Source organism: Coturnix japonica, chromosome 1, assembly GCF_001577835.2.
Source record: "Coturnix japonica isolate 7356 chromosome 1, Coturnix japonica 2.1, whole genome shotgun sequence".
NCBI lineage: Eukaryota > Metazoa > Chordata > Aves > Galliformes > Phasianidae > Coturnix > Coturnix japonica.
This window is the reverse complement of record NC_029516.1, coordinates 100,956,687-100,967,582: the sequence shown is the minus strand read 5'-3', so window position 1 is coordinate 100,967,582 and position 10,896 is coordinate 100,956,687.

Here is a 10,896-nt window from a genome sequence, read left to right as displayed (position 1 = left end):
GTGTTGTCATGCCGTGTCCCTGGATGTGCAGCATGCACTTGCCTTCCAAAAGCTCTAACCTGGCAGTTATTCCTCCCTTTGTTTGTTATTAGTCATAGGAATTCCATACTGTAGTTGGGACGTAACTGATTGAAGCATAGTGTAGTTTGGAGGTGGTGCATAGGGCATACAAGTTGAGCCTCAGGCATAGAGGTTTGTGTTTTCTGAGGTTGAGGCTCGTTCAAAGTGAAGGTTACTGCAAGCGTGAATGACAGAATTCACTTGGGTGACTGAAGAGCTCAGTGGAGCAGCCTTTAGACCAGACGTGCATAAACTATGCTCTGGACAAGGGAACGTGCTCATTAGTGGTAATGATTACTGTAAAGCAGGGGGAGCTCTGATACATGAGAACTGGGGTTTCCTGTGTTTTGACAGAAATATTCAGAAGTTTCGATACAAGATAGGAAGCGGAGAGTAATTTCCCTCTAGTGGCAGGTATGAGTGTTAGGATGCTTATAAGCTTTTAACATCTTCCCACAGAGGTGGGGAGGGGTGCCTGATCAGTTCTCGGTGTAGCAGGCCCTGTAGTTCTGATGTTTTGTGTGATAACTGGAGAAGTTAGAGAGGAGTTGTGAAATTAAATGGTAAGGGTTGCTCATCTGAGTTTTCTTGTTTTCCTTTAGTGAGGTCACTGTGGTGGTGGATAGAGGGTGGGCTTATAGAATAACATACTATGGAACTTTCAGAGCGTGGGAGGGCAGAGGGGTTAGTAGGAGGACTTGTTGAGGACTAAAGGGTTAGTTTCATTAGGTGCTGGTGTGAGATCTAGGCAACAACTGTACAGGAAAGACGAACAAGCAGGATGTAGCTGAGGATCTCCTTGTGGCCAGTGAAAGTTATCCTGTATACCTCATTAAAATCGTGTGTCTGTAGCCTGCTGAGTTTGTGAATCCTCCCATCAAGTGTAGTGTTTACTGTTGCTCGCATTGGTCAGTGTGTTCATAAAAATAACCCATGGCTATATACTGCAGTCTTGAATTACAGAGCTTGAGTGTCAGCTCATCCCTTGGTGGAGGAGAACAAATTAGAAGTCTGTAGTTTTGCTCTTCTGTTGTGAGCTCGTCCACTATGACTGAACCTGTTGTGTGAGCACACAAGTAAACTCCCAGGACAACTGTAACTGAATTATTTCTGAGGGGAAGATTGCCAGGGCTATAGAGATGACAAAGTAATGCCTGAAACATCTGTCTGGAGCTATATCAGGGCCACAAAGATGGTGAAGGGCCTGGAGCATCTCCCCTATGAGGAGAGACTAAGCAAACTGGGTCTGTTTAGCCTTGAGAAAAGAAGGCTGAGAGGGGACTTGATCCAGGATTATAAATACCTGAGGTGTGGGAGCCATAGTGGTGAGGCTGGTCTCTTTTCAGTAGTGCGTGGGGACAGGACTAGGGGTAATGGGATGAAACTACAAGCCATAGGAAGTTTCTGCACGAATGTGCACAAGACTTCTTTTACAGTGAGGGTGGACGGCGGAAGCCACTGGAACAGGCTGCCCAGGGAGGTGGTGGAGTCTCCTTCTCTGGAGATATTCAAGACCCACCTGGATGCCTACCTGTGTGACGTGGTGTAGGGAGCCTGCTTTGGCAGGGGGGTTGGACTCGATGATCTCTAGAGGTCCCTTCCAACCCCTACAATTCTGTGATTCAGTGATATCAGATCTCTGTGGTTCTATCAGCCTTCTGGTTGATTGCTTGCTTTTGTTGAAGCAAGCCTCGTACACAGCACTGCTCATACGTTAGCACTCATAAAAGTAGTCCCCAGAAAGTCATTGGTCTAGAAATCCTTAGTCTGCAGAAATGTTATGAAATAAGGAGCTGCTATGTGGGAGTGGAAGGGCAGACGCTGATCTCTGGTGACAGACCGTAAGTCCAAAGGAATGGTGTGGAGCTGCGTCAGGAAGGGCAGAGTGGTGGGTGTTAGGGAAAGGTTCTTCACCAGAGCGTGGCAGGCATGGCCCCAAGTGCCGGAGTTCAAAGAGCGTTTGGACAGTGCTCTCAAATGTAGAGGTTGAATTCTGAGTGGTCTTTTGTGGAACCTGGAGCTGGCTTTGATCACTGTGGAGTCTCTTCTAACTGTTCAGTGGTTCTAGCTGGAGTAACTTGTTAATGAGAGCTGAGGTTAAGAAAAGCCTGAGTGATGGCAGTCTTTGCTCACTTCATCTACCAGAATGTGGTGGTTCTGAAGAGAGAACGTTGGTTCTTGGTGTTATTTACAGAAGATACGGAAGTCTGTCAGCGCTACGGATCTCCTGAAGTCTTGGCAATCTGTTCAGGATAAGGTTGGAAGGAAATTCTGTCATGTATTTAATTGTGAGAGGCACTGCTCCTCTGCAAACAAGCAATTGAAATCCTGCTCTAAACTGAGCATTTTGCCAACAGCAGATCCGCTATAAATCCTACCATTTGACTGGAGACTTATATCATCTGAATTGGTTAGCGGAGAAATATTGCTGTTAAATGAATTACATTGCTCAAATAAACGTTCAAACAGCGTGTTTGGAGGACAGAGTACGCTGTGCTGAATCTGATTAATAACTCAGACAGGTTTCGGTACAGTGACAGTGGCAACGTATGCGGTCTGAATGAAAACGTTGTTCTTGTTGCTGTTTTGTGTAAGCTTGATACTTCAAAGGAGCTGCTTATTGTTCTTCCAGGGGTGAACTGTGGTAGGCCAGGGATATTGATTGTACAGGGAAGGCTTAAGTACAAGCCAGAGTAAACTGGTAGAAATCTGTTGGCATTATGTAATTCAGTAGAAACCGCAAGTGTTATTTCTGAGTATTGGAGCTTTTTCAGGAGTGAGGGGGCTTATCTAATTTCCTTGAGTAGGTGTCTCAGAGGGGAAGAAGGTAGTGATAAACCTTGAGGAGGGAGCAGTAAGAATAAAGGTTAGACAAGGCCTAAAACAGCTGACAACCTTTCTGAGCTGCACAGGGAACTGTTCTCTGAGTGCAAAACACTTCTACTGTGAGAACTAGCGCATGGAAAGAGAGCACTTCATTATTGATCTTATCCAACTAATCTCATTTTTGTCTGTGTACGAAGAAGATGAGGATTCTCTGGTAGAAATGACCGTATATCATTAGGCTTTCAGTTGCACAAGTCTAAAAATATAATGGGAACGTGTAGTTGAAAGCTTGTTGGAGTCTTCCATCTTCCTTTCCAAAGGAGGATACATCCTTTCCTCCCCCCGTCCCTTTAACAGCTGAGAAATCTGCTCATTAGGCTGCTGTGGGATTGTGACATACTTTATGGATGAAATGGAGTAATTCCCAAAGGGAACTCCAGTACGTGCTCACTTCATAGAGATAAATGATGGCCCCACCCAGCCGCTACTGTTCCCTGCTACTTCTCACAAGTCTCAGCAGGCTTTGAGAAAAGGAGGTCACTGTTAGCAGGAAACAGACCCAAAGCAGCTAAGCAAGAGGCCGCTGCTGCAGTCAGAAGTAGAACCCAGAAGCCCCGAGTGTCATTGCTCTCTTCTGACGATGACCCCACAGTGGTCTTGTGCAAACAGCAACTTCCCTTCTTAGTAACCTGGCGAACAAGGAGCAGCATGGGGCACTGCTTTAGCATGGGAACTAACAGGCTGCAGTTATAGCTCTTCCCTTCAAAGTGTAGTCATTCCTTTAGTAGCAGCTCCCTGGGAATCAAAGTTCCTCACGCAAGACTAGTTTTATGTGATCTTTAAGGTTTTAGGAGGTGCTTGCTGCTGCCCTCGTCTTCAGTTTAGCACCAGGGTGGTGTAGCCTTGCTTCAGATGATAGGTCTCTTGCTGTAAAACTCTTTGAGTGGTTCTGAAAGGAGGTAATCATGAATTTGAGATGTGCATGGCAGGAACCCTTGTGAAATGGAGGCAGGTTTCACAGTAAATACTGCAGTACAAGACAGTGCTCCCGTGGCTTGTAGCACTTAAGGAGTTGTACTTTGCAGCACTGCTAAATCTTTAGGCATGGGCCATGCTATAGGATTGTGACTGCTTGTGGACAAGGCTGTGGGTACCATATGCAGGTTCACCCCCAAGCTGATGTTCAGTTCCTTCAGCTACTGGCACTGGACTGAAGGTGAAACACATCAGAAGAACCCTCTAAGAGGAGAATAGATGTAAATATATTAATAATTACATAGATACCATAAATGTGTTTAGAGATAAGGAATGAGTTTCCATGTGGATGGTTTAATTGGAGATCTGTATTTCTGTGTGGCATGGAGTCTTCTGGCTACCCTGGTTGTTGAGTGTATTTTGATGCTCTGTGATGATTAATTCTGTGCTAGGTCTTACTTCTAGCAGCTTTAGATGGGCTGTTACATTGCTAACCGTGAAGTGAAGGACCAGGAGCTACTTATTGCTGCATATTTGTGCCATTTGTCCCGCTGTCTTAAATCCATTGTTTTCCTTCAGTCTTCAGAAGGAAAGGTAGCTCAGAAGCCTATACCTCCCTCTGAGACCCAAAGGTCTGTCCGTCATCCTTCTGAACCAGGAAAAGCCTCTTTTTATCTTGAGCTCTTAGTCACCATTTGCAACCTCTGTGTGGTTTGAATATTTTCAGACCTACTCCCTCAGAAGTCAGAGATTTTATACCACTGTTTTCATTCAAGTTCCTGCTCCCAGAGACCTGTTTCTTCTGTACACCATACTGCCTCAAGTAGGCTCTTTGACAGTCGTGAATGGCTCCTTTTGGATAGAGACTGTAGCTGCCCTGCACTTCAGAGTAGCTAATCCATGCCTTCAAATGAGGAGTTGGCAGGGCTGCTTGGGCAGGACCTTGTAAGTAATAGTTTCTGAATTACAGGATGATTGCTGCTCAAGGTTTTTCTCTGCAAAATTATGACTTCATATTATTTAAACAGCTCTCGAAGGCCCCAGAGCTCTTTTAGCACAGAGCAGTAGCTGGTAGAACTGTAATGGATAAGGCTATAAAATCTGTACGCAGTCCTCAGAAGCAGCTTTATGAACCACTCAGCCTATGACTTCTTAGCAGTTAGCCCCAAAACAGTTTGGCTGAAGACTTTCTGACCAGCTCTATAACCGTTCCCTTTGATTCTGTATGTTCATTTTGCAAAGTTGCCACCAGTACATGAAACCACGGCTTCAGCAGCCAACGTGTTCAGTGTGAAGAAAACTGAGCAGAGCATCTCTGAAAGCACCGCTTGTGCTTTTAAGTTGCCATGGGGCAGCTGAGACCTGTCCTTCCACCGTTGCTCATAGGGTTGAGTTAAGTAAGGGACAGTGTACTTTTAAACCTTGAAGGCAGCAGATGGTTGGTAGTATCACTGTTATTTGCTACTGTAGGTGAGGCTTATACTGAGTCTGCCGCAGAGGGGGGAACTTGTGTCCTGAAAAACAGGGTAGCCCAACCTTCCTGCAACAAGGCCTTGTTCCCTGGTGTCAATAGCAAAGCAAGAATAGGATTAAAGCTTTGTCTCTTCCTGCTTTAAGGGTGGGAGAGGAACACGACTCTTTCTCACTTCAGAAACATCTGAGTTTCCTTCCTGGCGCGAGGGTGATTTAGCCATTTAACTTGTGGTGCCCAGTGTTACCCATCATCCCTGTTGTCCCTCCTGAAGGTCAGATTGGTGCTCCCTCATGTTAGGAGAAGAGAAGGCTTCTGGATATGGGATGACACCTTCCATCAAGCTTGATCTTCCTTTGTTGCTGCCCTCAGAGGTCTCGAGCAGAAACAGAAACCCCCACCCTGTACAACTTGATGTAAGTCCAGTGTAAGATACAGAGCTGTGCTTACCAGTATGGACAGGCCAGCAGGTAGAGTTATTTGCAGAAACTTAAAGGCAAGCCGTCTGTGCAGGAGGACTGGGAAGCATTTTCCTTCTGGGTACTTGGCTTGGGCAGCACCTGCTCCTTTGCAGAGAATGCCCCACCCAGGGCTACAGGCAGCCCTGCAGTGTTCTGTTCAACTGCTGCTCTGTGAGCTGAGTTCTCGGTCTTCCACAGCTTGCACATGGGAGGAGAGGGCTTGTACAACACATGTGCTATTGGTTTTGGAACAGTGCACTTGGAGAGTGTCAGGGAGATTCCCTGTCTCTGTAACTGGAGATAATTCATTTTTGCCTTGGATAAGGCTTTAATATGTTCAAATATAACCTTCCCTCCATTCCAGCGTTCGTGTTTTTGTGTATGATCACGTGTCTTATGTGTATTATGGGCTGCTTGTGTTCCTGTGTGTTTGATGGAATGAAGTAAGGTCACAGGGTACCTGAGGCTTCCACATGCACAAGTCCCAGCCTTCAAGCATCTTTCATCTGTTTCACTCTCTCTTACCTTGTTCCCAGTTCTAATAACCACAGGGCTGCTGCCTAAACTCTTCCAGGCCATCTTTTCCCCCTGTCCCATCTTACTTCAGGTATGCTTAGTTTCCATCATCTACTTCCTCTCCCCTGGTGGTGTTACAGTGTCTCTAGCAAGGAGCTGTAAGACACCAGGAAATCTGCATGGCATGCAGGAAAATGCGGGTGTTCTGCAGCCTCTTGTTCTTTGTTTGTATAGCATCTGTTGGAGCGGTGTCTTATTGGAAGTGCAGTACGAATACATAGTATTGCTCATGAGAGTGTGGGAATTAACTCCGTAATTCACACAAGTTGATGCTAATAAGAGCTGCTTAGCTCTGCCTTTCCTCTGATCTCTTGGAAGGTATCACCTGTAGGCTTTGAGGGGGTGACTGGCAAACCATAATCAGTGGTGCTCCAGACCTCAGCTGGAGAAATGAATGGCTGGGGGGAAATGAATCTAAACAAGCGGTGTTGCATGCTTTGCTGTAGGAAATTCCAGGATTATCTGTGTTTTAAACCTCCTCCACCCACAGAATCCAGCTGTGAGAACCCTGCGATCTGAACCCTCTCCCTCTGAGCTGCCGTGCCGAAATAGAAACAGGCTTTTTCCTGGTCAAGCTTTATCCTGAGATGATCTCTCAGTTTGTGAATGTGCTCTGACTTGGCAAAAATACAGCCATTTAAAACATGCAGCCTGACAGCTGGGACACTGTGCACACTACGGTCTGGTGACCGACCGGATGAGTAACAAGTGCCCTCTACAGAGAAATGCTGTCAGCACTGGAGTCAGTCCCCGCAGTGGCAGCCCTGCTGGTTTGCAAACCCAGCACCCCTCTCCTCCAGCTGAGACACTAAATTGTGGCTTTGGCAGCGAGCTAGGGAGGGAGATGTGAGGTCATAAAATCCATTGGTGACCTGGAATGCACTGGTGTTTGCATTGCATTGCAGCCTTTGATGTGCATGGCTAAAATAGGGTACCAGAGGCAAAGTGCTCCGGTGACCTTCAGAGGCTGTAAACTTCAGATTGAATTGTTTTTTTCTATTTACGGGTAAAGAGCCAAATATTCGGGCTGCAAAGGTGTGTAAACAAATTGACAAAAGAAACCCCTACATTTGTATAAATCTCCATTCAGTTGTTTTCGTAGTGGAAAAGAAAGGTCAGCCCTTCCACGAACCCCATGGCAGTGCATGCATGACAGTCTAAGTTAGATGAATAAAGGTATTTGAAGGATTGATTCCTGCAGTAACTGTGTCGCCAGTTTAAGTTCACATTCAGCACTACAGAGAGTATGCTGGGATGGTTGGAACGATGCCCCTTCCCATGTTTAGGGATGTTTACTTATCCTTTCACAAGGACTCACATGTCCCAGGTGACAGCTCTGAGTTTTCCAGACTTAGCAGTGGACCCAAGCTGGTAGGAAAGCTGAGAACCCAGTCATTTCTTTTGGTTAACTTATGATATATAAGGCAGCACTGAAGTGTTTCTTTTTCTTCCCAAATGAGGAACATCAGCTAAGGCCTTTCTCATCTCTCCTAAGAATACGGCGTGGGAGGTCTCTGAAGTACAGAACTGCTTTTCCTTAATCAAAAAGACAGCAGCCCTGGAGCTTTAATAGAGACATATTTTCTTCCCAGCAGTTCTCAAACATTTGTGCTACATTTAATTTGATGATGGAGGAGTTTTAAAGGGGCTGAATAAATCGTTCTTGTGTGTTAACTGAGTGACACTCAGATGATGTATCCTGTGCCAGGGATCTGGTAGGTCTTTCAAGAAAGAAGAAACAACGATTAAAAGCAGACTTGATTCACTGTGTTTAAACAACAGGAGTGGAAAACATGCCTAATGTACATAAATGTTCCTGGTGAGAGAAAAAAGTAAAATAGGCGTGAGGGCTCTTCAGCTACACTGGGCCAATGCATTCAGTTACTAGGGGTAACTTGGAAGATGTTGAAGTGTGGGGAAGAGGAGGAGGGCTGGTCCAACACAAGGCTGTCATGTGGGTGCAGCAGGGCTGAAGCTGCTGCCTTGCAGGGCAGGGATGGCTTAAAGCTGGGGTAGGTCATGCTTTTGCTCTTTCTGAATTATGAATGCCATGCTCAGGGTATACTTTTGCTTTGCTGTGTTAATGGCCTCAGTCTGCGTGTCTTAACCAGGCACTTGTATGTCCTACATACATCGGTCAGCAGGCAGTGGCAATGCACAGATGGATTGCAACCCTTGCACCCACTTGAAGAAGCTTTGCAGCACTTAAAGCCAGAGTTACATCACTGCGTATTCCAAACTCAACTCTAAAGAGATGCAGTTAGTACTCAGAAAGGACACAAATAGCTCATATTTGCTCTGTGTTTAAATCAAGCTTATTGTGCATTACCATGCAAACCTGTATTTCCAGCAGAGTCACTCAGCTCTCATGCATAGATGCTGTCAAGTCAGGCAGAAGGAAAATTAAGTATACAGAAAAATGAATAAAACAATATGCTCGCACATGCTGCATCTGCATCACATCTTGTTTATTACATACAGCTCTTCTTCTGCAGCTCCTCCCACCCCGGTAATGACATGCTCTGAAGGTTTCAGTGTGGAAAGCTCAGCAGCTGCTGATTCAAAATGACAGCAGTAAAGCCATTATGATTTATGCCGCCTCCACATCAAGTCTGCAGGCTTTGTTTACGAACGGCAGGGCTGTTTGTGCAAGGCCGTGCCCCATTTGGTGTATGGGAAATCTGGTGGTGCAATGATGTATTCAGTTGCGTTGGGAAATAAAGAGGCATTCTAAAGACTTAAGGCACTCAGTGCTCCTTGTGTGCTGCTGCATTTCATTTATAACATATCCAGGCCTGGCTCTGATTGGCTATAAACAAACTCTCAGTGAAAAATAAAAGCACAGACTGCCTGGGAGAATGTCTTCCAGATTTCTCATACAGACTTCATTAGCAAAGCTAGTCCTAATGAATGCACAGCAGGCTTTACATTACACCCTGCAGATACCGGGGCAGGACTTTGATATTTACAGTATCAGTACCAATATTTACACATAAGCTATAGGCTGGAACGATAGGAAGTGCAAGACATGAGAGCTAGGGTGGGGTATCATTTAGAATGGGAAAATAAACAAAGTTATTTCTACCACGAATGTGGGAATTCAGAGCTGTGTGGGCTGAGTTTTGTCCTCACTTGGCTTGGGGGAATTATATGATTTTATTCTATGACTCACAGTTGTTTCTACAGCATTTGCGTCACCCAAAGAAGTTGAATCTGCATAAGACCCAGTGTGTTCCAGGAGGGAATATTTTGTTCTGTAATGTGAACTCGCGAGCACAGACTGGCAGCTTTCTTGTTTTGCTTCTTTCTTGTCGTTATCACTCGGGCACAAATAGCAGAGTTTCTCGGAGCCGACAGATTGTGTTATCACAGGAAAGCAAATGTGGCAGCAGGGAAAATCCTAGCGCTGGGAGATTCATCTGCAATTCAGAGGGAGTGAATTTCTCTTACCGAGAGCCCTAAGCCTCTGGTGTGCCTCCCTTGGACTCTGTTCACATGTGGAAAAACACAGAGCTTGCATTAGTTAGGTAACTAAACTGCTTTCCTCAGTTCCACCCGGATTCGGCCTTATTTCACTTTCAGAGCCTCTCCCATTATAAATCATCCCATCATAAGGTTGCCACAATTTAGTCACTGCCCTGGAGTGGTTGGGGTTTTTCCACCTAGGAGAGTTGCTGTGGGGTTTGGCACACAGAAGAAAGGGATGTCAGAACTGAAAGGTGAGCTCAGCCATTGGGTTGGAGGTACAGCAGATCCGAATGTAGGGCTCTTTGGGCTGGATCACAAGGACTACGGCCCTGTGGCACAAAGTGCTGACCCAGCCCTGGCTCGCTCTGCTTGTTCAGACGTGTTCGAGTGTTTCTGAGAAGTTATATTTGTGCTGGCAGGCTGTATGGCAGTCAGGTGGTGTCTATCCACGCGGCTCTGCTTTTTGCAAGGCTGGATTGTGTTTCTTTTCCTGCAGCTGGCACATTGCTGTCAGACAAGTATGATGTTGACATAAAACACCGTGCCAGCTAATTTGACAGAAATGAGCTGGCGTGACCTGGAACCTTGCAGATGGGGTTATATTAAGAGCTGTGGGAGTACCTCAACCCCCCACCTATGGCTAGGGAGCAAGCAGTAGCTCAGACATAGCTGAAATCCCAAGCAAAACGAGGCTTTTCTTGCACCAAGCACCTCATACAAGGTGCCACCATTTTGGCTTTTGTTTTCCATTTGGTCAGGATTTGCCAAGGCCAGCTCCTGAGGCCCAATGTAAGGCGCAGGCAGGAGCTGCGGTAATCCCTGCACTCCCTCTCTTGTGTCCAAAGGAGAGGGAAATGCAGCTGATGCAATTACCAGCTCATTAACCAAATCCCATTACGACTGGTCACTCTGCACATTCTTGGTGATTTAATTCCCCCATTTAATTAATTCCTCCCCTAGACGTGATTAGCTCACATTAGAGACTAATTACCTGTTAATTTTCAATTTGATAGTAAGTGCTCTTCCAGGCTTTGGCTAAGCTTCCTTGGTCATGCTGGG